The 22500-nt window shown below is 43.1% G+C and overlaps 43 non-coding genes across 43 annotated transcripts; all 43 read left to right on the top strand.

Annotated features, from left to right (window-relative positions):
• Positions 1-184: 184 nt before the first annotated feature.
• Positions 185-256, top strand: trnaq-uug. The gene has a single exon. It is a non-coding gene; the product is annotated as a tRNA-Gln (tRNA).
• A 115-nt stretch (positions 257-371) lies between these two features.
• Positions 372-443, top strand: trnaq-cug. Its single transcript has one exon. It is a non-coding gene; the product is annotated as a tRNA-Gln (tRNA).
• A 115-nt stretch (positions 444-558) lies between these two features.
• On the top strand, positions 559-630 carry trnaq-cug. The gene has a single exon. It is a non-coding gene; the product is annotated as a tRNA-Gln (tRNA).
• A 468-nt stretch (positions 631-1098) lies between these two features.
• Positions 1099-1170, top strand: trnaq-uug. Its single transcript has one exon. It is a non-coding gene; the product is annotated as a tRNA-Gln (tRNA).
• A 459-nt stretch (positions 1171-1629) lies between these two features.
• trnaq-uug lies at positions 1630-1701 on the top strand. The gene has a single exon. It is a non-coding gene; the product is annotated as a tRNA-Gln (tRNA).
• Positions 1702-1816: 115 nt separating this feature from the next.
• trnaq-cug lies at positions 1817-1888 on the top strand. Its single transcript has one exon. It is a non-coding gene; the product is annotated as a tRNA-Gln (tRNA).
• A 468-nt stretch (positions 1889-2356) lies between these two features.
• On the top strand, positions 2357-2428 carry trnaq-uug. Its single transcript has one exon. It is a non-coding gene; the product is annotated as a tRNA-Gln (tRNA).
• A 115-nt stretch (positions 2429-2543) lies between these two features.
• On the top strand, positions 2544-2615 carry trnaq-cug. Its single transcript has one exon. It is a non-coding gene; the product is annotated as a tRNA-Gln (tRNA).
• A 468-nt stretch (positions 2616-3083) lies between these two features.
• Positions 3084-3155, top strand: trnaq-uug. The gene has a single exon. It is a non-coding gene; the product is annotated as a tRNA-Gln (tRNA).
• Positions 3156-3270: 115 nt separating this feature from the next.
• On the top strand, positions 3271-3342 carry trnaq-cug. The gene has a single exon. It is a non-coding gene; the product is annotated as a tRNA-Gln (tRNA).
• Positions 3343-3805: 463 nt separating this feature from the next.
• trnaq-uug lies at positions 3806-3877 on the top strand. Its single transcript has one exon. It is a non-coding gene; the product is annotated as a tRNA-Gln (tRNA).
• A 115-nt stretch (positions 3878-3992) lies between these two features.
• Positions 3993-4064, top strand: trnaq-cug. The gene has a single exon. It is a non-coding gene; the product is annotated as a tRNA-Gln (tRNA).
• A 463-nt stretch (positions 4065-4527) lies between these two features.
• trnaq-uug lies at positions 4528-4599 on the top strand. Its single transcript has one exon. It is a non-coding gene; the product is annotated as a tRNA-Gln (tRNA).
• A 115-nt stretch (positions 4600-4714) lies between these two features.
• trnaq-cug lies at positions 4715-4786 on the top strand. Its single transcript has one exon. It is a non-coding gene; the product is annotated as a tRNA-Gln (tRNA).
• A 468-nt stretch (positions 4787-5254) lies between these two features.
• Positions 5255-5326, top strand: trnaq-uug. Its single transcript has one exon. It is a non-coding gene; the product is annotated as a tRNA-Gln (tRNA).
• A 115-nt stretch (positions 5327-5441) lies between these two features.
• trnaq-cug lies at positions 5442-5513 on the top strand. The gene has a single exon. It is a non-coding gene; the product is annotated as a tRNA-Gln (tRNA).
• Positions 5514-5976: 463 nt separating this feature from the next.
• trnaq-uug lies at positions 5977-6048 on the top strand. The gene has a single exon. It is a non-coding gene; the product is annotated as a tRNA-Gln (tRNA).
• Positions 6049-6163: 115 nt separating this feature from the next.
• trnaq-cug lies at positions 6164-6235 on the top strand. The gene has a single exon. It is a non-coding gene; the product is annotated as a tRNA-Gln (tRNA).
• Positions 6236-6703: 468 nt separating this feature from the next.
• trnaq-uug lies at positions 6704-6775 on the top strand. The gene has a single exon. It is a non-coding gene; the product is annotated as a tRNA-Gln (tRNA).
• A 115-nt stretch (positions 6776-6890) lies between these two features.
• On the top strand, positions 6891-6962 carry trnaq-cug. The gene has a single exon. It is a non-coding gene; the product is annotated as a tRNA-Gln (tRNA).
• A 468-nt stretch (positions 6963-7430) lies between these two features.
• On the top strand, positions 7431-7502 carry trnaq-uug. The gene has a single exon. It is a non-coding gene; the product is annotated as a tRNA-Gln (tRNA).
• Positions 7503-7961: 459 nt separating this feature from the next.
• On the top strand, positions 7962-8033 carry trnaq-uug. The gene has a single exon. It is a non-coding gene; the product is annotated as a tRNA-Gln (tRNA).
• A 115-nt stretch (positions 8034-8148) lies between these two features.
• trnaq-cug lies at positions 8149-8220 on the top strand. The gene has a single exon. It is a non-coding gene; the product is annotated as a tRNA-Gln (tRNA).
• Positions 8221-8688: 468 nt separating this feature from the next.
• Positions 8689-8760, top strand: trnaq-uug. The gene has a single exon. It is a non-coding gene; the product is annotated as a tRNA-Gln (tRNA).
• A 459-nt stretch (positions 8761-9219) lies between these two features.
• On the top strand, positions 9220-9291 carry trnaq-uug. Its single transcript has one exon. It is a non-coding gene; the product is annotated as a tRNA-Gln (tRNA).
• Positions 9292-9406: 115 nt separating this feature from the next.
• Positions 9407-9478, top strand: trnaq-cug. Its single transcript has one exon. It is a non-coding gene; the product is annotated as a tRNA-Gln (tRNA).
• Positions 9479-9946: 468 nt separating this feature from the next.
• Positions 9947-10018, top strand: trnaq-uug. The gene has a single exon. It is a non-coding gene; the product is annotated as a tRNA-Gln (tRNA).
• A 459-nt stretch (positions 10019-10477) lies between these two features.
• On the top strand, positions 10478-10549 carry trnaq-uug. The gene has a single exon. It is a non-coding gene; the product is annotated as a tRNA-Gln (tRNA).
• Positions 10550-10664: 115 nt separating this feature from the next.
• trnaq-cug lies at positions 10665-10736 on the top strand. Its single transcript has one exon. It is a non-coding gene; the product is annotated as a tRNA-Gln (tRNA).
• A 1413-nt stretch (positions 10737-12149) lies between these two features.
• trnaq-uug lies at positions 12150-12221 on the top strand. Its single transcript has one exon. It is a non-coding gene; the product is annotated as a tRNA-Gln (tRNA).
• Positions 12222-12336: 115 nt separating this feature from the next.
• On the top strand, positions 12337-12408 carry trnaq-cug. Its single transcript has one exon. It is a non-coding gene; the product is annotated as a tRNA-Gln (tRNA).
• A 1411-nt stretch (positions 12409-13819) lies between these two features.
• On the top strand, positions 13820-13891 carry trnaq-uug. The gene has a single exon. It is a non-coding gene; the product is annotated as a tRNA-Gln (tRNA).
• Positions 13892-14006: 115 nt separating this feature from the next.
• On the top strand, positions 14007-14078 carry trnaq-cug. Its single transcript has one exon. It is a non-coding gene; the product is annotated as a tRNA-Gln (tRNA).
• Positions 14079-15489: 1411 nt separating this feature from the next.
• Positions 15490-15561, top strand: trnaq-uug. The gene has a single exon. It is a non-coding gene; the product is annotated as a tRNA-Gln (tRNA).
• Positions 15562-15676: 115 nt separating this feature from the next.
• Positions 15677-15748, top strand: trnaq-cug. The gene has a single exon. It is a non-coding gene; the product is annotated as a tRNA-Gln (tRNA).
• A 1411-nt stretch (positions 15749-17159) lies between these two features.
• On the top strand, positions 17160-17231 carry trnaq-uug. Its single transcript has one exon. It is a non-coding gene; the product is annotated as a tRNA-Gln (tRNA).
• Positions 17232-17346: 115 nt separating this feature from the next.
• trnaq-cug lies at positions 17347-17418 on the top strand. Its single transcript has one exon. It is a non-coding gene; the product is annotated as a tRNA-Gln (tRNA).
• A 1410-nt stretch (positions 17419-18828) lies between these two features.
• Positions 18829-18900, top strand: trnaq-uug. Its single transcript has one exon. It is a non-coding gene; the product is annotated as a tRNA-Gln (tRNA).
• A 115-nt stretch (positions 18901-19015) lies between these two features.
• On the top strand, positions 19016-19087 carry trnaq-cug. The gene has a single exon. It is a non-coding gene; the product is annotated as a tRNA-Gln (tRNA).
• Positions 19088-20498: 1411 nt separating this feature from the next.
• Positions 20499-20570, top strand: trnaq-uug. Its single transcript has one exon. It is a non-coding gene; the product is annotated as a tRNA-Gln (tRNA).
• Positions 20571-20685: 115 nt separating this feature from the next.
• Positions 20686-20757, top strand: trnaq-cug. Its single transcript has one exon. It is a non-coding gene; the product is annotated as a tRNA-Gln (tRNA).
• Positions 20758-22240: 1483 nt separating this feature from the next.
• Positions 22241-22312, top strand: trnaq-uug. Its single transcript has one exon. It is a non-coding gene; the product is annotated as a tRNA-Gln (tRNA).
• Positions 22313-22427: 115 nt separating this feature from the next.
• On the top strand, positions 22428-22499 carry trnaq-cug. The gene has a single exon. It is a non-coding gene; the product is annotated as a tRNA-Gln (tRNA).
• Position 22500: the final 1 nt, after the last annotated feature.

Here is a 22500-nt window from a genome sequence, read left to right as displayed (position 1 = left end):
ATCCGAGTTTAAATCTTGGACGATCCTACCATGTCAATTAATTTGCCTCGTGGAACTAGAATATAGCTGTCCAAATATTGTTGTCAGTTGAAAGTATTTGCAACACGTGAAGGAACGACAGTCCGCTGTTGCTAATTAAACGCAGAATTATTTTTTTTTCAATTTCCATGTTGATTTAGAATATGGTTCTATGGTGTAATGGTTAGCACTCTGGACTTTGAATCCAGTGATCCGAGTTCAAATCTCGGTAGAACCTTCCTATTTTTTGTGCTGAATTATTCACATGGCCAAACAATAATCTCATAATCTGCTGTTTATCCGGTGTACAAATGACAGGAAAATCGGAAGTCTACAATAATTACTCTGTATAGGGTTCTATGGTGTAATGGTTAGCACTCAGGACTCTGAATCCTGCGATCCGAGTTCAAATCTCGGTAGAACCTTCCTATTTTTTGTGCTGAATTATTCACATGGCCAAACAATAATCTCATAATCTGCTGTTTATCCGGTGTACAAATGACAGGAAAATCGGAAGTCTGCAATAATTACTCTGTATAGGGTTCTATGGTGTAATGGTTAGCACTCAGGACTCTGAATCCTGCGATCCGAGTTCAAATCTCGGTAGGACCTACCTTGATTTTGCAGTGACGCACTCCTCCCTTGTCAACTTTAAAATAGTTGTGCGTGAAAGAAACAAGTGGGTGGGAGTCGATAAGCACTCTTGTTACGCACGAATGGCTAGCCTACGGTAAATGCATACTATGAGTGCCTGGTAGTTGATACCGTTTCTGGCCAGACAATATTTGATCTGTTTTTCCGGTGAACCAAGGACAGTAAAATCTGAACCCGTCACAGAGTATTGAGTACAGGGTTCTATGCTGTAAAGGTTATCACTCAGGACTCTGAATCCTACAATCCGAGTTTAAATCTTGGACGATCCTACCATGTCAATTAATTTGCCTCGTGGAACTAGAATATAGCTGTCCAAATATTGTTGTCAGTTGAAAGTATTTGCAACACGTGAAGGAACGACAGTCCGCTGTTGCTAATTAAACGCAGAATTATTTTTTTTTCAATTTCCATGTTGATTTAGAATATGGTTCTATGGTGTAATGGTTAGCACTCTGGACTTTGAATCCAGTGATCCGAGTTCAAATCTCGGTAGGACCTACCTTGATTTTCCAGTGACACACCCTTGTCAACTTTAAAATAGTTGTGAGTGAAAGAAACAAGTGGGTGGGAGTCGATGAGCACTCTTGTTACGCACGAATGGCCTACGGTAAATGCATACTATGAGTGCCTGGTATTTGATACCGTTTCTGGCCAGACAATATTTGATCTGTTTTTCCGGTGAACCAAGGACAGTATAATCTGAACCCGTCACAGAGTATTGAGTACAGGGTTCTATGCTGTAAAGGTTATCACTCAGGACTCTGAATCCTACAATCCGAGTTTAAATCTTGGACGATCCTACCATGTCAATTAATTTGCCTCGTGGAACTAGAATATAGCTGTCCAAATATTGTTGTCAGTTGAAAGTATTTGCAACACGTGAAGGAACGACAGTCCGCTGTTGCTAATTAAACGCAGAATTATTTTTTTTTCAATTTCCATGTTGATTTAGAATATGGTTCTATGGTGTAATGGTTAGCACTCTGGACTTTGAATCCAGTGATCCGAGTTCAAATCTCGGTAGAACTTTCCTATTTTTTGTGCTGAATTATTCACATGGCCAAACAATAATCTCATAATCTGCTGTTTATCCGGTGTACAAATGACAGGAAAATCGGAAGTCTGCAATAATTACTCTGTATAGGGTTCTATGGTGTAATGGTTAGCACTCAGGACTCTGAATCCTGCGATCCGAGTTCAAATCTCGGTAGGACCTACCTTGATTTTGCAGTGACACACTCCTCCCTTGTCAACTTTAAAATAGTTGTGCGTGAAAGAAACAAGTGGGTGGGAGTCGATAAGCACTCTTGTTACGCACGAATGGCTAGCCTACGGTAAATGCATACTATGAGTGCCTGGTAGTTGATACCGTTTCTGGCCAGACAATATTTGATCTGTTTTTCCGGTGAACCAAGGACAGTAAAATCTGAACCCGTCACAGAGTATTGAGTACAGGGTTCTATGCTGTAAAGGTTATCACTCAGGACTCTGAATCCTACAATCCGAGTTTAAATCTTGGACGATCCTACCATGTCAATTAAATTGCCTCGTGGAACTAGAATATAGCTGTCCAAATATTGTTGTCAGTTGAAAGTATTTGCAACACGTGAAGGAACGACAGTCCGCTGTTGCTAATTAAACGCAGAATTATTTTTTTTTCAATTTCCATGTTGATTTAGAATATGGTTCTATGGTGTAATGGTTAGCACTCTGGACTTTGAATCCAGTGATCCGAGTTCAAATCTCGGTAGAACCTTCCTATTTTTTCTGCTGAATTATTCACATGGCCAAACAATAATCTCATAATCTGCTGTTTATCCGGTGTACAAATGACAGGAAAATCGGAAGTCTGCAATAATTACTCTGTATAGAGTTCTATGGTGTAATGGTTAGCACTCAGGACTCTGAATCCTGCGATCCGAGTTCAAATCTCGGTAGGACCTACCTTGATTTTGCAGTGACGCACTCCTCCCTTGTCAACTTTAAAATAGTTGTGCGTGAAAGAAACAAGTGGGTGGGAGTCGATAAGCACTCTTGTTACGCACGAATGGCTAGCCTACGGTAAATGCATACTATGAGTGCCTGGTAGTTGATACCGTTTCTGGCCAGACAATATTTGATCTGTTTTTCCGGTGAACCAAGGACAGTAAAATCTGAACCCGTCACAGAGTATTGAGTACAGGGTTCTATGCTGTAAAGGTTATCACTCAGGACTCTGAATCCTACAATCCGAGTTTAAATCTTGGACGATCCTACCATGTCAATTAAATTGCCTCGTGGAACTAGAATTTAGCTGTCCAAATATTGTTGTCAGTTGAAAGTATTTGCAACACGTGAAGGAACGACAGTCCGCTGTTGCTAATTAAACGCAGAATTATTTTTTTTTCAATTTCCATGTTGATTTAGAATATGGTTCTATGGTGTAATGGTTAGCACTCTGGACTTTGAATCCAGTGATCCGAGTTCAAATCTCGGTAGAACCTTCCTATTTTTTCTGCTGAATTATTCACATGGCCAAACAATAATCTCATAATCTGCTGTTTATCCGGTGTACAAATGACAGGAAAATCGGAAGTCTGCAATAATTACTCTGTATAGAGTTCTATGGTGTAATGGTTAGCACTCAGGACTCTGAATCCTGCGATCCGAGTTCAAATCTCGGTAGGACCTACCTTGATTTTGCAGTGACGCACTCCTCCCTTGTCAACTTTAAAATAGTTGTGCGTGAAAGAAACAAGTGGGTGGGAGTCGATAAGCACTCTTGTTACGCACGAATGGCTAGCCTACGGTAAATGCATACTATGAGTGCCTGGTAGTTGATACCGTTTCTGGCCAGACAATATTTGATCTGTTTTTCCGGTGAACCAAGGACAGTAAAATCTGAACCCGTCACAGAGTATTGAGGGTTCTATGCTGTAAAGGTTATCACTCAGGACTCTGAATCCTACAATCCGAGTTTAAATCTTGGACGATCCTACCATGTCAATTAATTTGCCTCGTGGAACTAGAATATAGCTGTCCAAATATTGTTGTCAGTTGAAAGTATTTGCAACACGTGAAGGAACGACAGTCCGCTGTTGCTAATTAAACGCAGAATTATTATTTTTTCAATTTCCATGTTGATTTAGAATATGGTTCTATGGTGTAATGGTTAGCACTCTGGACTTTGAATCCAGTGATCCGAGTTCAAATCTCGGTAGAATCTTCCTATTTTTTGTGCTGAATTATTCACATGGCCAAACAATAATCTCATAATCTGCTGTTTATCCGGTGTACAAATGACAGGAAAATCGGAAGTCTACAGTAATTACTCTGTATAGGGTTCTATGGTGTAATGGTTAGCACTCAGGACTCTGAATCCTGCGATCCGAGTTCAAATCTCGGTAGGACCTACCTTGATTTTGCAGTGACGCACTCCTCCCTTGTCAACTTTAAAATAGTTGTGCGTGAAAGAAACAAGTGGGTGGGAGTCGATAAGCACTCTTGTTACGCACGAATGGCTAGCCTACGGTAAATGCATACTATGAGTGCCTGGTAGTTGATACCGTTTCTGGCCAGACAATATTTGATCTGTTTTTCCGGTGAACCAAGGACAGTAAAATCTGAACCCGTCACAGAGTATTGAGGGTTCTATGCTGTAAAGGTTATCACTCAGGACTCTGAATCCTACAATCCGAGTTTAAATCTTGGACGATCCTACCATGTCAATTAATTTGCCTCGTGGAACTAGAATATAGCTGTCCAAATATTGTTGTCAGTTGAAAGTATTTGCAACACGTGAAGGAACGACAGTCCGCTGTTGCTAATTAAACGCAGAATTATTTTTTTTTCAATTTCCATGTTGATTTAGAATATGGTTCTATGGTGTAATGGTTAGCACTCTGGACTTTGAATCCAGTGATCCGAGTTCAAATCTCGGTAGAACCTTCCTATTTTTTGTGCTGAATTATTCACATGGCCAAACAATAATCTCATAATCTGCTGTTTATCCGGTGTACAAATGACAGGAAAATCGGAAGTCTACAGTAATTACTCTGTATAGGGTTCTATGGTGTAATGGTTAGCACTCAGGACTCTGAATCCTGCGATCCGAGTTCAAATCTCGGTAGGACCTACCTTGATTTTGCAGTGACACACTCCTCCCTTGTCAACTTTAAAATAGTTGTGCGTGAAAGAAACAAGTGGGTGGGAGTCGATAAGCACTCTTGTTACGCACGAATGGCTAGCCTACGGTAAATGCATACTATGAGTGCCTGGTAGTTGATACCGTTTCTGGCCAGACAATATTTGATCTGTTTTTCCGGTGAACCAAGGACAGTAAAATCTGAACCCGTCACAGAGTATTGAGTACAGGGTTCTATGCTGTAAAGGTTATCACTCAGGACTCTGAATCCTACAATCCGAGTTTAAATCTTGGACGATCCTACCATGTCAATTAATTTGCCTCGTGGAACTAGAATATAGCTGTCCAAATATTGTTGTCAGTTGAAAGTATTTGCAACACGTGAAGGAACGACAGTCCGCTGTTGCTAATTAAACGCAGAATTATTTTTTTTTCAATTTCCATGTTGATTTAGAATATGGTTCTATGGTGTAATGGTTAGCACTCTGGACTTTGAATCCAGTGATCCGAGTTCAAATCTCGGTAGAACCTTCCTATTTTTTCTGCTGAATTATTCACATGGCCAAACAATAATCTCATAATCTGCTGTTTATCCGGTGTACAAATGACAGGAAAATCGGAAGTCTGCAATAATTACTCTGTATAGAGTTCTATGGTGTAATGGTTAGCACTCAGGACTCTGAATCCTGCGATCCGAGTTCAAATCTCGGTAGGACCTACCTTGATTTTGCAGTGACGCACTCCTCCCTTGTCAACTTTAAAATAGTTGTGCGTGAAAGAAACAAGTGGGTGGGAGTCGATAAGCACTCTTGTTACGCACGAATGGCTAGCCTACGGTAAATGCATACTATGAGTGCCTGGTAGTTGATACCGTTTCTGGCCAGACAATATTTGATCTGTTTTTCCGGTGAACCAAGGACAGTAAAATCTGAACCCGTCACAGAGTATTGAGGGTTCTATGCTGTAAAGGTTATCACTCAGGACTCTGAATCCTACAATCCGAGTTTAAATCTTGGACGATCCTACCATGTCAATTAATTTGCCTCGTGGAACTAGAATATAGCTGTCCAAATATTGTTGTCAGTTGAAAGTATTTGCAACACGTGAAGGAACGACAGTCCGCTGTTGCTAATTAAACGCAGAATTATTTTTTTTTCAATTTCCATGTTGATTTAGAATATGGTTCTATGGTGTAATGGTTAGCACTCTGGACTTTGAATCCAGTGATCCGAGTTCAAATCTCGGTAGAACCTTCCTATTTTTTGTGCTGAATTATTCACATGGCCAAACAATAATCTCATAATCTGCTGTTTATCCGGTGTACAAATGACAGGAAAATCGGAAGTCTACAGTAATTACTCTGTATAGGGTTCTATGGTGTAATGGTTAGCACTCAGGACTCTGAATCCTGCGATCCGAGTTCAAATCTCGGTAGGACCTACCTTGATTTTGCAGTGACGCACTCCTCCCTTGTCAACTTTAAAATAGTTGTGCGTGAAAGAAACAAGTGGGTGGGAGTCGATAAGCACTCTTGTTACGCACGAATGGCTAGCCTACGGTAAATGCATACTATGAGTGCCTGGTAGTTGATACCGTTTCTGGCCAGACAATATTTGATCTGTTTTTCCGGTGAACCAAGGACAGTAAAATCTGAACCCGTCACAGAGTATTGAGTACAGGGTTCTATGCTGTAAAGGATATCACTCAGGACTCTGAATCCTACAATCCAAGTTTAAATCTTGGACGATCCTACCATGTCAATTAATTTGCCTCGTGGAACTAGAATATAGCTGTCCAAATATTGTTGTCAGTTGAAAGTATTTGCAACACGTGAAGGAACGACAGTCCACTGTTGCTAATTAAACGCAGAATTATTTTTTTTTCAATTTCTATGTGGATTTAGAATATGGTTCTATGGTGTAACGGTTAGCACTCTGGACTTTGAATCCAGTGATCCGAGTTCAAATCTCGGTAGAACCTTCCTATTTTTTGTGCTGAATTATTCACATGGCCAAACAATAATCTCATAATCTGCTGTTTATCCGGTGTACAAATGACAGGAAAATCAGAAGTCTACAATAATTACTCTGTATAGGGTTCTATGGTGTAATGGTTAGCACTCAGGACTCTGAATCCTGCGATCCGAGTTCAAATCTCGGTAGGACCTACCTTGATTTTGCAGTGACACACTCCTCCCTTGTCAACTTTAAAATAGTTGTGCGTGAAAGAAACAAGTGGGTGGGAGTCGATAAGCACTCTTGTTACGCACGAATGGCTAGCCTACGGTAAATGCATACTATGAGTGCCTGGTAGTTGATACCGTTTCTGGCCAGACAATATTTGATCTGTTTTTCCGGTGAACCAAGGACAGTAAAATCTGAACCCGTCACAGAGTATTGAGTACAGGGTTCTATGCTGTAAAGGTTATCACTCAGGACTCTGAATCCTACAATCCGAGTTTAAATCTTGGACGATCCTACCATGTCAATTAAATTGCCTCGTGGAACTAGAATATAGCTGTCCAAATATTGTTGTCAGTTGAAAGTATTTGCAACACGTGAAGGAACGACAGTCCGCTGTTGCTAATTAAACGCAGAATTATTTTTTTTTCAATTTCCATGTTGATTTAGAATATGGTTCTATGGTGTAATGGTTAGCACTCTGGACTTTGAATCCAGTGATCCGAGTTCAAATCTCGGTAGGACCTTCCTTGATTTTCCAGTGACACACCCTTGTCAACTTTAAAATAGTTGTGAGTGAAAGAAACAAGTGGGTGGGAGTCGATAAGCACTCTTGTTACGCACGAATGGCCTACGGTAAATGCATACTATGAGTGCCTGGTATTTGATACCGTTTCTGGCCAGACAATATTTGATCTGTTTTTCCGGTGAACCAAGGACAGTATAATCTGAACCCGTCACAGAGTATTGAGTACAGGGTTCTATGCTGTAAAGGTTATCACTCAGGACTCTGAATCCTACAATCCGAGTTTAAATCTTGGACGATCCTACCATGTCAATTAATTTGCCTCGTGGAACTAGAATATAGCTGTCCAAATATTGTTGTCAGTTGAAAGTATTTGCAACACGTGAAGGAACGACAGTCCGCTGTTGCTAATTAAACGCAGAATTATTTTTTTTTCAATTTCTATGTGGATTTAGAATATGGTTCTATGGTGTAACGGTTAGCACTCTGGACTTTGAATCCAGTGATCCGAGTTCAAATCTCGGTAGAACCTTCCCATTTTTTGTGCTGAATTATTCACATGGCCAAACAATAATCTCATAATCTGCTGTTTATCCGGTGTACAAATGACAGGAAAATCAGAAGTCTACAATAATTACTCTGTATAGGGTTCTATGGTGTAATGGTTAGCACTCAGGACTCTGAATCCTGCGATCCGAGTTCAAATCTCGGTAGGACCTACCTTGATTTTGCAGTGACACACTCCTCCCTTGTCAACTTTAAAATAGTTGTGTGTGAAAGAAACAAGTGGGTGGGAGTCGATAAGCACTCTTGTTACGCACGAATGGCTAGCCTACGGTAAATGCATACTATGAGTGCCTGGTAGTTGATACCGTTTCTGGCCAGACAATATTTGATCTGTTTTTCCGGTGAACCAAGGACAGTAAAATCTGAACCCGTAACAGAGTATTGAGTACAGGGTTCTATGCTGTAAAGGTTATCACTCAGGACTCTGAATCCTACAATCCGAGTTTAAATCTTGGACGATCCTACCATGTCAATTAAATTGCCTTGTGGAACTAGAATATAGCTGTCCAAATATTGTTGTCAGTTGAAAGTATTTGCAACACGTGAAGGAACGACAGTCCGCTGTTGCTAATTAAACGCAGAATTATTTTTTTTTCAATTTCCATGTTGATTTAGAATATGGTTCTATGGTGTAATGGTTAGCACTCTGGACTTTGAATCCAGTGATCCGAGTTCAAATCTCGGTAGGACCTACCTTGATTTTCCAGTGACACACCCTTGTCAACTTTAAAATAGTTGTGAGTGAAAGAAACAAGTGGGTGGGAGTCGATAAGCACTCTTGTTACGCACGAATGGCCTACGGTAAATGCATACTATGAGTGCCTGGTATTTGATACCGTTTCTGGCCAGACAATATTTGATCTGTTTTTCCGGTGAACCAAGGACAGTATAATCTGAACCCGTCACAGAGTATTGAGTACAGGGTTCTATGCTGTAAAGGTTATCACTCAGGACTCTGAATCCTACAATCCGAGTTTAAATCTTGGACGATCCTACCATGTCAATTAATTTGCCTCGTGGAACTAGAATATAGCTGTCCAAATATTGTTGTCAGTTGAAAGTATTTGCAACACGTGAAGGAACGACAGTCCGCTGTTGCTAATTAAACGCAGAATTATTTTTTTTTCAATTTCTATGTGGATTTAGAATATGGTTCTATGGTGTAACGGTTAGCACTCTGGACTTTGAATCCAGTGATCCGAGTTCAAATCTCGGTAGAACCTTCCTATTTTTTGTGCTGAATTATTCACATGGCCAAACAATAATCTCATAATCTGCTGTTTATCCGGTGTACAAATGACAGGAAAATCAGAAGTCTACAATAATTACTCTGTATAGGGTTCTATGGTGTAATGGTTAGCACTCAGGACTCTGAATCCTGCGATCCGAGTTCAAATCTCGGTAGGACCTACCTTGATTTTGCAGTGACACACTCCTCCCTTGTCAACTTTAAAATAGTTGTGCGTGAAAGAAACAAGTGGGTGGGAGTCGATAAGCACTCTTGTTACGCACGAATGGCTAGCCTACGGTAAATGCATACTATGAGTGCCTGGTAGTTGATACCGTTTCTGGCCAGACAATATTTGATCTGTTTTTCCGGTGAACCAAGGACAGTAAAATCTGAACCCGTCACAGAGTATTGAGTACAGGGTTCTATGCTGTAAAGGTTATCACTCAGGACTCTGAATCCTACAATCCGAGTTTAAATCTTGGACGATCCTACCATGTCAATTAAATTGCCTCGTGGAACTAGAATATAGCTGTCCAAATATTGTTGTCAGTTGAAAGTATTTGCAACACGTGAAGGAACGACAGTCCGCTGTTGCTAATTAAACGCAGAATTATTTTTTTTTCAATTTCCATGTTGATTTAGAATATGGTTCTATGGTGTAATGGTTAGCACTCTGGACTTTGAATCCAGTGATCCGAGTTCAAATCTCGGTAGGACCTACCTTGATTTTCCAGTGACACACCCTTGTCAACTTTAAAATAGTTGTGAGTGAAAGAAACAAGTGGGTGGGAGTCGATAAGCACTCTTGTTACGCACGAATGGCCTACGGTAAATGCATACTATGAGTGCCTGGTATTTGATACCGTTTCTGGCCAGACAATATTTGATCTGTTTTTCCGGTGAACCAAGGACAGTATAATCTGAACCCGTCACAGAGTATTGAGTACAGGGTTCTATGCTGTAAAGGTTATCACTCAGGACTCTGAATCCTACAATCCGAGTTTAAATCTTGGACGATCCTACCATGTCAATTAATTTGCCTCGTGGAACTAGAATATAGCTGTCCAAATATTGTTGTCAGTTGAAAGTATTTGCAACACGTGAAGGAACGACAGTCCGCTGTTGCTAATTAAACGCAGAATTATTTTTTTTTCAATTTCCATGTTGATTTAGAATATGGTTCTATGGTGTAATGGTTAGCACTCTGGACTTTGAATCCAGTGATCCGAGTTCAAATCTCGGTAGAACCTTCCTATTTTTTGTGCTGAATTATTCACATGGCCAAACAATAATCTCATAATCTGCTGTTTATCCGGTGTACAAATGACAGGAAAATCGGAAGTCTACAGTAATTACTCTGTATAGGGTTCTATGGTGTAATGGTTAGCACTCAGGACTCTGAATCCTGCGATCCGAGTTCAAATCTCGGTAGGACCTACCTTGATTTTGCAGTGACACACTCCTCCCTTGTCAACTTTAAAATAGTTGTGCGTGAAAGAAACAAGTGGGTGGGAGTCGATAAGCACTCTTGTTACGCACGAATGGCTAGCCTACGGTAAATGCATACTATGAGTGCCTGGTAGTTGATACCGTTTCAAGCCTACCAATGTTGTGTCGTCCGCAAACTTGATGATTGAGTTGGAGGCGTGCGTGGCCACGTAGTCGTGGGTGAACAGGGAGTACAGGAGAGGGCTCAGAACGCACCCTTGTGGGGCCTCAGTGTTGAGGATCAGCGGGGAGGAGATGTTGTTGCCTACCCTCACCACCTGGGGGCGGCCCGTCAGGAAGTCCAGTACCCAGTTTCTGGTTAGGGAATGTTTTAATCGTTACTATGGGAACGACATCTTCAACGCACCGAATCAGCGTATTCGTCAATGTTGTTGTCTGACGCAATACGAAACATGTCCCAGTCCACGTGATGGAAGCAGTCTTGGAGTGTGGAGTCAGCTTGGTCGGACCAGCGTTGGACAGACCTCAGTGTGGGAGCCTCTTGTTTTTGCTTGGGGGGGGATATATACGGCTGTGATTATAATCGAAGAGAATTCTCTTGGTAGATAATGCGGTCTACATTTGATTGTGAGGAATTCTAAATCAGGTGAACAGAAGGATTTGAGTTCCTGTATGTTTCTTTCATCACACCATGTCACGTTAGTCATAAGGCATACGCCCCCGCCCCTCTTTTTACCAGAAATATGTTTTTTCCTGTCTGCGCTATGCGTGGAGAAACCTGTTGGCTGCACCGCTTCGGATAGCGTCTCTCCAGTAAGCCACGTTTCCGTGAAGCAAAGAACGTTACAGTCTCTGATGTCCCTCTGGAATGCTACCCTTGCTCGGATTTCATCAACCTTGTTGTCAAGAGACTGGACATTGGCAAGAAGAATGCTAGGGAATGGTGCACGGTGTGCCCGTCTCCGGAGTCTGACCAGAAGACCGCCTCGTTTCCCTCTTTTTCGGAGTCGTTGTTACGCACAAATTGTTACGCACAAATGGCTAGCCTACGGTAAATGCATACTATGAGTGCCTGGTAGTTGATACCGTTTCTGGCCAGACAATATTTGATCTGTTTTTCCGGTGAACCAAGGACAGTAAAATCTGAACCCGTCACAGAGTATTGAGTACAGGGTTCTATGCTGTAAAGGATATCACTCAGGACTCTGAATCCTACAATCCAAGTTTAAATCTTGGACGATCCTACCATGTCAATTAATTTGCCTCGTGGAACTAGAATATAGCTGTCCAAATATTGTTGTCAGTTGAAAGTATTTGCAACACGTGAAGGAACGACAGTCCGCTGTTGCTAATTAAATGCAGAATTATTTTTTTTTCAATTTCCATGTTGATTTAGAATATGGTTCTATGGTGTAATGGTTAGCACTCTGGACTTTGAATCCAGTGATCCGAGTTCAAATCTCGGTAGAACCTTCCTATTTTTTGTGCTGAATTATTCACATGGCCAACCAATAATCTCATAATCTGCTGTTTATCCGGTGTACAAATGACATGAAAATCTGAAGTCTACAATAATTACTCTGTATAGGGTTCTATGGTGTAATGGTTAGCACTCAGGACTCTGAATCCTGCGATCCGAGTTCAAATCTCGGTAGGACCTACCTTGATTTTGCAGTGACACACTCCTCCCTTGTCAACTTTAAAATAGTTGTGAGTGAAAGAAACAAGTAGGTGGGAGTCGATAAGCACTCTTGTTACGCACGAATGGCTAGCCTACGGTAAATGCATACTTTGAGTGCCTGGTAGTTGATACCGTTTCAAGCCTACCACTGTTGTGTCGTCCGCAAACTTGATGATTGAGTTGGAGGTGTGCGTGGCCACGTAGTCGTGGGTGAACAGGGAGTACAGGAGAGGGCTCAGAACGCACCCTTGGGGCCTCAGTGTTGAGGATCAGCGGGGAGGAGATGTTGTTGCCTACCCTCACCACCTGGGGGCGGCCCGTCAGGAAGTCCAGTACCCAGTTTCTGGTTAGGGAATGTTTTAATCGTTGCTATGGGAACGACATCTTCAACGCACCGAATCAGCGTATTCGTCAATGTTGTTGTCTGACGCAATACGAAACATGTCCCAGTCCACGTGATGGAAGCAGTCTTGGAGTGTGGAGTCAGCTTGGTCGGACCAGCGTTGGACAGACCTCAGCGTGGGAGCCTCTTGTTTTTGCTTGGGGGGGGATATATACGGCTGTGATTATAATCGAAGAGAATTCTCTTGGTAGATAATGCGGTCTACATTTGATTGTGAGGAATTCTAAATCAGGTGAACAGAAGGATTTGAGTTCCTGTATGTTTCTTTCATCACACCATGTCACGTTAGTCATAAGGCATACGCCCCCGCCCCTCTTTTTACCAGAAATATGTTTTTTCCTGTCTGCGCTATGCGTGGAGAAACCTGTTGGCTGCACCGCTTCGGATAGCGTCTCTCCAGTAAGCCACGTTTCCGTGAAGCAAAGAACGTTACAGTCTCTGATGTCCCTCTGGAATGCTACCCTTGCTCGGATTTCATCAACCTTGTTGTCAAGAGACTGGACATTGGCAAGAAGAATGCTAGGGAATGGTGCACGGTGTGCCCGTCTCCGGAGTCTGACCAGAAGACCGCCTCGTTTCCCTCTTTTTCGGAGTCGTTGTTACGCACAAATTGTTACGCACAAATGGCTAGCCTACGGTAAATGCATACTATGAGTGCCTGGTAGTTGATTCCGTTTCTGGCCAGACAATATTTGATCTGTTTTTCCGGTGAACCAAGGACAGTAAAATCTGAACCCGTCACAGAGTATTGAGTACAGGGTTCTATGCTGTAAAGGTTATCACTCAGGACTCTGAATCCGAAAATCCGAGTTTAAATCTTGGACGATCCTACCATGTCAATTAATTTGCCTCGTGGAACTAGAATATAGCTGTCCAAATATTGTTGTCAGTTGAAAGTATTTGCAACACGTGAAGGAACGACAGTCCGCTGTTGCTAATTAAACGCAGAATTATTTTTTTTTCAATTTCCATGTTGATTTCGAATATGGTTCTATGGTGTAATGGTTAGCACTCTGGACTTTGAATCCAGTGATCCGAGTTCAAATCTCGGTAGAACCTTCCTATTTTTTGTGCTGAATTATTCACATGGCCAACCAATAATCTCATAATCTGCTGTTTATCCGGTGTACAAATGACATGAAAATCGGAAGTCTACAATAATTACTCTGTATAGGGTTCTATGGTGTAATGGTTAGCACTCAGGACTCTGATTCCTGCGATCCGAGTTCAAATCTCGGTAGGACCTACCTTGATTTTGCAGTGACACACTCCTCCCTTGTCAACTTTAAAATAGTTGTGAGTGAAAGAAACAAGTAGGTGGGAGTCGATAAGCACTCTTGTTACGCACGAATGGCTAGCCTACGGTAAATGCATACTTTGAGTGCCTGGTAGTTGATACCGTTTCAAGCCTACCACTGTTGTGTCGTCCGCAAACTTGATGATTGAGTTGGAGGTGTGCGTGGCCACGTAGTCGTGGGTGAACAGGGAGTACAGGAGAGGGCTCAGAACGCACCCTTGGGGCCTCAGTGTTGAGGATCAGCGGGGAGGAGATGTTGTTGCCTACCCTCACCACCTGGGGGCGGCCCGTCAGGAAGTCCAGTACCCAGTTTCTGGTTAGGGAATGTTTTAATCGTTGCTATGGGAACGACATCTTCAACGCACCGAATCAGCGTATTCGTCAATGTTGTTGTCTGACGCAATACGAAACATGTCCCAGTCCACGTGATGGAAGCAGTCTTGGAGTGTGGAGTCAGCTTGGTCGGACCAGCGTTGGACAGACCTCAGCGTGGGAGCCTCTTGTTTTTGCTTGGGGGGGGATATATACGGCTGTGATTATAATCGAAGAGAATTCTCTTGGTAGATAATGCGGTCTACATTTGATTGTGAGGAATTCTAAATCAGGTGAACAGAAGGATTTGAGTTCCTGTATGTTTCTTTCATCACACCATGTCACGTTAGTCATAAGGCATACGCCCCCGCCCCTCTTTTTACCAGAAATATGTTTTTTCCTGTCTGCGCTATGCGTGGAGAAACCTGTTGGCTGCACCGCTTCGGATAGCGTCTCTCCAGTAAGCCACGTTTCCGTGAAGCAAAGAACGTTACAGTCTCTGATGTCCCTCTGGAATGCTACCCTTGCTCGGATTTCATCAACCTTGTTGTCAAGAGACTGGACATTGGCAAGAAGAATGCTAGGGAATGGTGCACGGTGTGCCCGTCTCCGGAGTCTGACCAGAAGACCGCCTCGTTTCCCTCTTTTTCGGAGTCGTTGTTACGCACAAATTGTTACGCACAAATGGCTAGCCTACGGTAAATGCATACTATGAGTGCCTGGTAGTTGATTCCGTTTCTGGCCAGACAATATTTGATCTGTTTTTCCGGTGAACCAAGGACAGTAAAATCTGAACCCGTCACAGAGTATTGAGTACAGGGTTCTATGCTGTAAAGGTTATCACTCAGGACTCTGAATCCGAAAATCCGAGTTTAAATCTTGGACGATCCTACCATGTCAATTAATTTGCCTCGTGGAACTAGAATATAGCTGTCCAAATATTGTTGTCAGTTGAAAGTATTTGCAACACGTGAAGGAACGACAGTCCGCTGTTGCTAATTAAACGCAGAATTATTTTTTTTTCAATTTCCATGTTGATTTCGAATATGGTTCTATGGTGTAATGGTTAGCACTCTGGACTTTGAATCCAGTGATCCGAGTTCAAATCTCGGTAGAACCTTCCTATTTTTTGTGCTGAATTATTCACATGGCCAACCAATAATCTCATAATCTGCTGTTTATCCGGTGTACAAATGACATGAAAATCGGAAGTCTACAATAATTACTCTGTATAGGGTTCTATGGTGTAATGGTTAGCACTCAGGACTCTGATTCCTGCGATCCGAGTTCAAATCTCGGTAGGACCTACCTTGATTTTGCAGTGACACACTCCTCCCTTGTCAACTTTAAAATAGTTGTGAGTGAAAGAAACAAGTAGGTGGGAGTCGATAAGCACTCTTGTTACGCACGAATGGCTAGCCTACGGTAAATGCATACTATGAGTGCCTGGTAGTTGATACCGTTTCAAGCCTACCACTGTTGTGTCGTCCGCAAACTTGATGATTGAGTTGGAGGCGTGCGTGGCCACGTAGTCGTGGGTGAACAGGGAGTACAGGAGAGGGCTCAGAACGCACCCTTGGGGCCTCAGTGTTGAGGATCAGCGGGGAGGAGATGTTGTTGCCTACCCTCACCACCTGGGGGCGGCCCGTCAGGAAGTCCAGTACCCAGTTTCTGGTTAGGGAATGTTTTAATCGTTGCTATGGGAACGACATCTTCAACGCACCGAATCAGCGTATTCGTCAATGTTGTTGTCTGACGCAATACGAAACATGTCCCAGTCCACGTGATGGAAGCAGTCTTGGAGTGTGGAGTCGGCTTGGTCGGACCAGCGTTGGACAGACCTCAGCGTGGGAGCCTCTTGTTTTTGCTTGGGGGGGGATATATACGGCTGTGATTATAATCGAAGAGAATTCTCTTGGTAGATAATGCGGTCTACATTTGATTGTGAGGAATTCTAAATCAGGTGAACAGAAGGATTTGAGTTCCTGTATGTTTCTTTCATCACACCATGTCACGTTAGTCATAAGGCATACGCCCCCGCCCCTCTTTTTACCAGAAATATGTTTTTTCCTGTCTGCGCTATGCGTGGAGAAACCTGTTGGCTGCACCGCTTCGGATAGCGTCTCTCCAGTAAGCCACGTTTCCGTGAAGCAAAGAACGTTACAGTCTCTGATGTCCCTCTGGAATGCTACCCTTGCTCGGATTTCATCAACCTTGTTGTCAAGAGACTGGATATTGGCAAGAAGAATGCTAGGGAATGGTGCACGGTGTGCCCGTCTCCGGAGTCTGACCAGAAGACCGCCTCGTTTCCCTCTTTTTCGGAGTCGTTGTTACGCACAAATTGTTACGCACAAATGGCTAGCCTACGGTAAATGCATACTATGAGTGCCTGGTAGTTGATTCCGTTTCTGGCCAGACAATATTTGATCTGTTTTTCCGGTGAACCAAGGACAGTAAAATCTGAACCCGTCACAGAGTATTGAGTACAGGGTTCTATGCTGTAAAGGTTATCACTCAGGACTCTGAATCCGAAAATCCGAGTTTAAATCTTGGACGATCCTACCATGTCAATTAATTTGCCTCGTGGAACTAGAATATAGCTGTCCAAATATTGTTGTCAGTTGAAAGTATTTGCAACACGTGAAGGAACGACAGTCCGCTGTTGCTAATTAAACGCAGAATTATTTTTTTTTCAATTTCCATGTTGATTTAGAATATGGTTCTATGGTGTAATGGTTAGCACTCTGGACTTTGAATCCAGTGATCCGAGTTCAAATCTCGGTAGAACCTTCCTATTTTTTGTGCTGAATTATTCACATGGCCAACCAATAATCTCATAATCTGCTGTTTATCCGGTGTACAAATGACATGAAAATCAGAAGTCTACAATAATTACTCTGTATAGGGTTCTATGGTGTAATGGTTAGCACTCAGGACTCTGAATCCTGCGATCAGAGTTCAAATCTCGGTAGGACCTTCCTTGATTTTGCAGTGGAACACTCCTCCCTTGTCAACTTTAAAATAGTTGTGAGTGAAAGAAACAAGTAGGTGGGAGTCGATAAGCACTCTTGTTACGCACGAATGGCTAGCCTACGGTAAATGCATACTATGAGTGCCTGGTAGTTGATACCGTTTCAAGCCTACCACTGTTGTGTCGTCCGCAAACTTGATGATTGAGTTGGAGGCGTGCGTGGCCACGTAGTCGTGGTGAACAGGGAGTACAGGAGAGGGCTCAGAACGCACCCTTGGGGCCTCAGTGTTGAGGATCAGCGGGGAGGAGATGTTGTTGCCTACCCTCACCACCTGGGGGCGGCCCGTCAGGAAGTCCAGTACCCAGTTTCTGGTTAGGGAATGTTTTAATCGTTGCTATGGGAACGACATCTTCAACGCACCGAATCAGCGTATTCGTCAATGTTGTTGTCTGACGCAATACGAAACATGTCCCAGTCCACGTGATGGAAGCAGTCTTGGAGTGTGGAGTCAGCTTGGTCGGACCAGCGTTGGACAGACCTCAGCGTGGGAGCCTCTTGTTTTTGCTTGGGGGGGGATATATACGGCTGTGATTATAATCGAAGAGAATTCTCTTGGTAGATAATGCGGTCTACATTTGATTGTGAGGAATTCTAAATCAGGTGAACAGAAGGATTTGAGTTCCTGTATGTTTCTTTCATCACACCATGTCACGTTAGTCATAAGGCATACGCCCCCGCCCCTCTTTTTACCAGAAATATGTTTTTTCCTGTCTGCGCTATGCGTGGAGAAACCTGTTGGCTGCACCGCTTCGGATAGCGTCTCTCCAGTAAGCCACGTTTCCGTGAAGCAAAGAACGTTACAGTCTCTGATGTCCCTCTGGAATGCTACCCTTGCTCGGATTTCATCAACCTTGTTGTCAAGAGACTGGACATTGGCAAGAAGAATGCTAGGGAATGGTGCACGGTGTGCCCGTCTCCGGAGTCTGACCAGAAGACCGCCTCGTTTCCCTCTTTTTCGGAGTCGTTGTTACGCACAAATTGTTACGCACAAATGGCTAGCCTACGGTAAATGCATACTATGAGTGCCTGGTAGTTGATTCCGTTTCTGGCCAGACAATATTTGATCTGTTTTTCCGGTGAACCAAGGACAGTAAAATCTGAACCCGTCACAGAGTATTGAGTACAGGGTTCTATGCTGTAAAGGTTATCACTCAGGACTCTGAATCCGAAAATCCGAGTTTAAATCTTGGACGATCCTACCATGTCAATTAATTTGCCTCGTGGAACTAGAATATAGCTGTCCAAATATTGTTGTCAGTTGAAAGTATTTGCAACACGTGAAGGAACGACAGTCCGCTGTTGCTAATTAAACGCAGAATTATTTTTTTTTCAATTTCCATGTTGATTTAGAATATGGTTCTATGGTGTAATGGTTAGCACTCTGGACTTTGAATCCAGTGATCCGAGTTCAAATCTCGGTAGAACCTTCCTATTTTTTGTGCTGAATTATTCACATGGCCAACCAATAATCTCATAATCTGCTGTTTATCCGGTGTACAAATGACATGAAAATCAGAAGTCTACAATAATTACTCTGTATAGGGTTCTATGGTGTAATGGTTAGCACTCAGGACTCTGAATCCTGCGATCCGAGTTCAAATCTCGGTAGGATCTACCTCGATTTTGCAGTGACACACTCCTCCCTTGTCAACTTTAAAATAGTTGTGAGTGAAAGAAACAAGTGGGTGGGAGTCGATAAGCACTCTTGTTACGCACGAATGGCTAGCCTACGGTAAATGCATACTATGAGTGCCTGGTAGTTGATACCGTTTCAAGCCTACCACTGTTGTGTCGTCCGCAAACTTGATGATTGAGTTGGAGGCGTGCGTGGCCACGTAGTCGTGGTTGAACAGGGAGTACAGGAGAGGGCTCAGAACGCACCCTTGGGGCCTCAGTGTTGAGGATCAGCGGGGAGGAGATGTTGTTGCCTACCCTCACCACCTGGGGGCGGCCCGTCAGGAAGTCCAGTACCCAGTTTCTGGTTAGGGAATGTTTTAATCGTTGCTATGGGAACGACATCTTCAACGCACCGAATCAGCGTATTCGTCAATGTTGTTGTCTGACGCAATACGAAACATGTCCCAGTCCACGTGATGGAAGCAGTCTTGGAGTGTGGAGTCAGCTTGGTCGGACCAGCGTTGGACAGACCTCAGCGTGGGAGCCTCTTGTTTTTGCTTGGGGGGGGATATATACGGCTGTGATTATAATCGAAGAGAATTCTCTTGGTAGATAATGCGGTCTACATTTGATTGTGAGGAATTCTAAATCAGGTGAACAGAAGGATTTGAGTTCCTGTATGTTTCTTTCATCACACCATGTCACGTTAGTCATAAGGCATACGCCCCCGCCCCTCTTTTTACCAGAAATATGTTTTTTCCTGTCTGCGCTATGCGTGGAGAAACCTGTTGGCTGCACCGCTTCGGATAGCGTCTCTCCAGTAAGCCACGTTTCCGTGAAGCAAAGAACGTTACAGTCTCTGATGTCCCTCTGGAATGCTACCCTTGCTCGGATTTCATCAACCTTGTTGTCAAGAGACTGGACATTGGCAAGAAGAATGCTAGGGAATGGTGCACGGTGTGCCCGTCTCCGGAGTCTGACCAGAAGACCACCTCGTTTCCCTCTTTTTCGGAGTCGTTGTTACGCACAAATTGTTACGCACAAATGGCTAGCCTACGGTAAATGCATACTATGAGTGCCTGGTAGTTGATTCCGTTTCTGGCCAGACAATATTTGATCTGTTTTTCCGGTGAACCAAGGACAGTAAAATCTGAACCCGTCACAGAGTATTGAGTACAGGGTTCTATGCTGTAAAGGTTATCACTCAGGACTCTGAATCCGAAAATCCGAGTTTAAATCTTGGACGATCCTACCATGTCAATTAATTTGCCTCGTGGAACTAGAATATAGCTGTCCAAATATTGTTGTCAGTTGAAAGTATTTGCAACACGTGAAGGAACGACAGTCCGCTGTTGCTAATTAAACGCAGAATTATTTTTTTTTCAATTTCCATGTTGATTTAGAATATGGTTCTATGGTGTAATGGTTAGCACTCTGGACTTTGAATCCAGTGATCCGAGTTCAAATCTCGGTAGAACCTTCCTATTTTTTGTGCTGAATTATTCACATGGCCAACCAATAATCTCATAATCTGCTGTTTATCCGGTGTACAAATGACATGAAAATCAGAAGTCTACAATAATTACTCTGTATAGGGTTCTATGGTGTAATGGTTAGCACTCAGGACTCTGAATCCTGCGATCCGAGTTCAAATCTCGGTAGGATCTACCTCGATTTTGCAGTGACACACTCCTCCCTTGTCAACTTTAAAATAGTTGTGAGTGAAAGAAACAAGTGGGTGGGAGTCGATAAGCACTCTTGTTACGCACGAATGGCTAGCCTACGGTAAATGCATACTATGAGTGCCTGATAGTTGATACCGTTTCTGGCCGGACAATATTTGATCTGTTTTTCCGGTGAACCAAGGACAGTAAAATCTGAACCCGTCACAGAGTATTGAGTACAGGCTGTAAAGGTTATCACTCAGGACTCTGAATCCGAAAATCCGAGTTTAAATCTTGGATCCGAGTTTAAAAAGGGAGTACAGGAGAGGGCTCAGAACGCACCCTTGGGGCCTCAGTGTTGAGGATCAGCGGGGAGGAGATGTTGTTGCCTACCCTCACCACCTGGGGGCGGCCCGTCAGGAAGTCCAGTACCCAGTTTCTGGTTAGGGAATGTTTTAATCGTTGCTATGGGAACGACATCTTCAACGCACCGAATCAGCGTATTCGTCAATGTTGTTGTCTGACGCAATACGAAACATGTCCCAGTCCACGTGATGGAAGCAGTCTTGGAGTGTGGAGTCAGCTTGGTCGGACCAGCGTTGGACAGACCTCAGCGTGGGAGCCTCTTGTTTTTGCTTGGGGGGGGATATATACGGCTGTGATTATAATCGAAGAGAATTCTCTTGGTAGATAATGCGGTCTACATTTGATTGTGAGGAATTCTAAATCAGGTGAACAGAAGGATTTGAGTTCCTGTATGTTTCTTTCATCACACCATGTCACGTTAGTCATAAGGCATACGCCCCCGCCCCTCTTTTTACCAGAAATATGTTTTTTCCTGTCTGCGCTATGCGTGGAGAAACCTGTTGGCTGCACCGCTTCGGATAGCGTCTCTCCAGTAAGCCACGTTTCCGTGAAGCAAAGAACGTTACAGTCTCTGATGTCCCTCTGGAATGCTACCCTTGCTCGGATTTCATCAACCTTGTTGTCAAGAGACTGGACATTGGCAAGAAGAATGCTAGGGAATGGTGCACGGTGTGCCCGTCTCCGGAGTCTGACCAGAAGACCGCCTCGTTTCCCTCTTTTTCGGAGTCGTTGTTACGCACAAATTGTTACGCACAAATGGCTAGCCTACGGTAAATGCATACTATGAGTGCCTGGTAGTTGATTCCGTTTCTGGCCAGACAATATTTGATCTGTTTTTCCGGTGAACCAAGGACAGTAAAATCTGAACCCGTCACAGAGTATTGAGTACAGGGTTCTATGCTGTAAAGGTTATCACTCAGGACTCTGAATCCGAAAATCCGAGTTTAAATCTTGGACGATCCTACCATGTCAATTAATTTGCCTCGTGGAACTAGAATATAGCTGTCCAAATATTGTTGTCAGTTGAAAGTATTTGCAACACGTGAAGGAACGACAGTCCGCTGTTGCTAATTAAACGCAGAATTATTTTTTTTTCAATTTCCATGTTGATTTAGAATATGGTTCTATGGTGTAATGGTTAGCACTCTGGACTTTGAATCCAGTGATCCGAGTTCAAATCTCGGTGGAACATTTCTATTTTTTGTGCTGAATTATTCACATGGCCAACCAATAATCTCATAATCTGCTGTTTATCCGGTGTACAAATGACATGAAAATCAGAAGTCTACAATAATTACTCTGTATAGGGTTCTATGGTGTAATGGTTAGCACTCAGGACTCTGAATCCTGTGATCCGAGTTCAAATCTCGGTAGGACCTA

Source organism: Oncorhynchus mykiss, chromosome 19, assembly GCF_013265735.2.
Source record: "Oncorhynchus mykiss isolate Arlee chromosome 19, USDA_OmykA_1.1, whole genome shotgun sequence".
Lineage (NCBI taxonomy): Eukaryota > Metazoa > Chordata > Actinopteri > Salmoniformes > Salmonidae > Oncorhynchus > Oncorhynchus mykiss.
The sequence above is the reverse complement of the archived record's forward strand: the minus strand, read 5'-3'. Positions and strand labels throughout refer to the sequence as shown.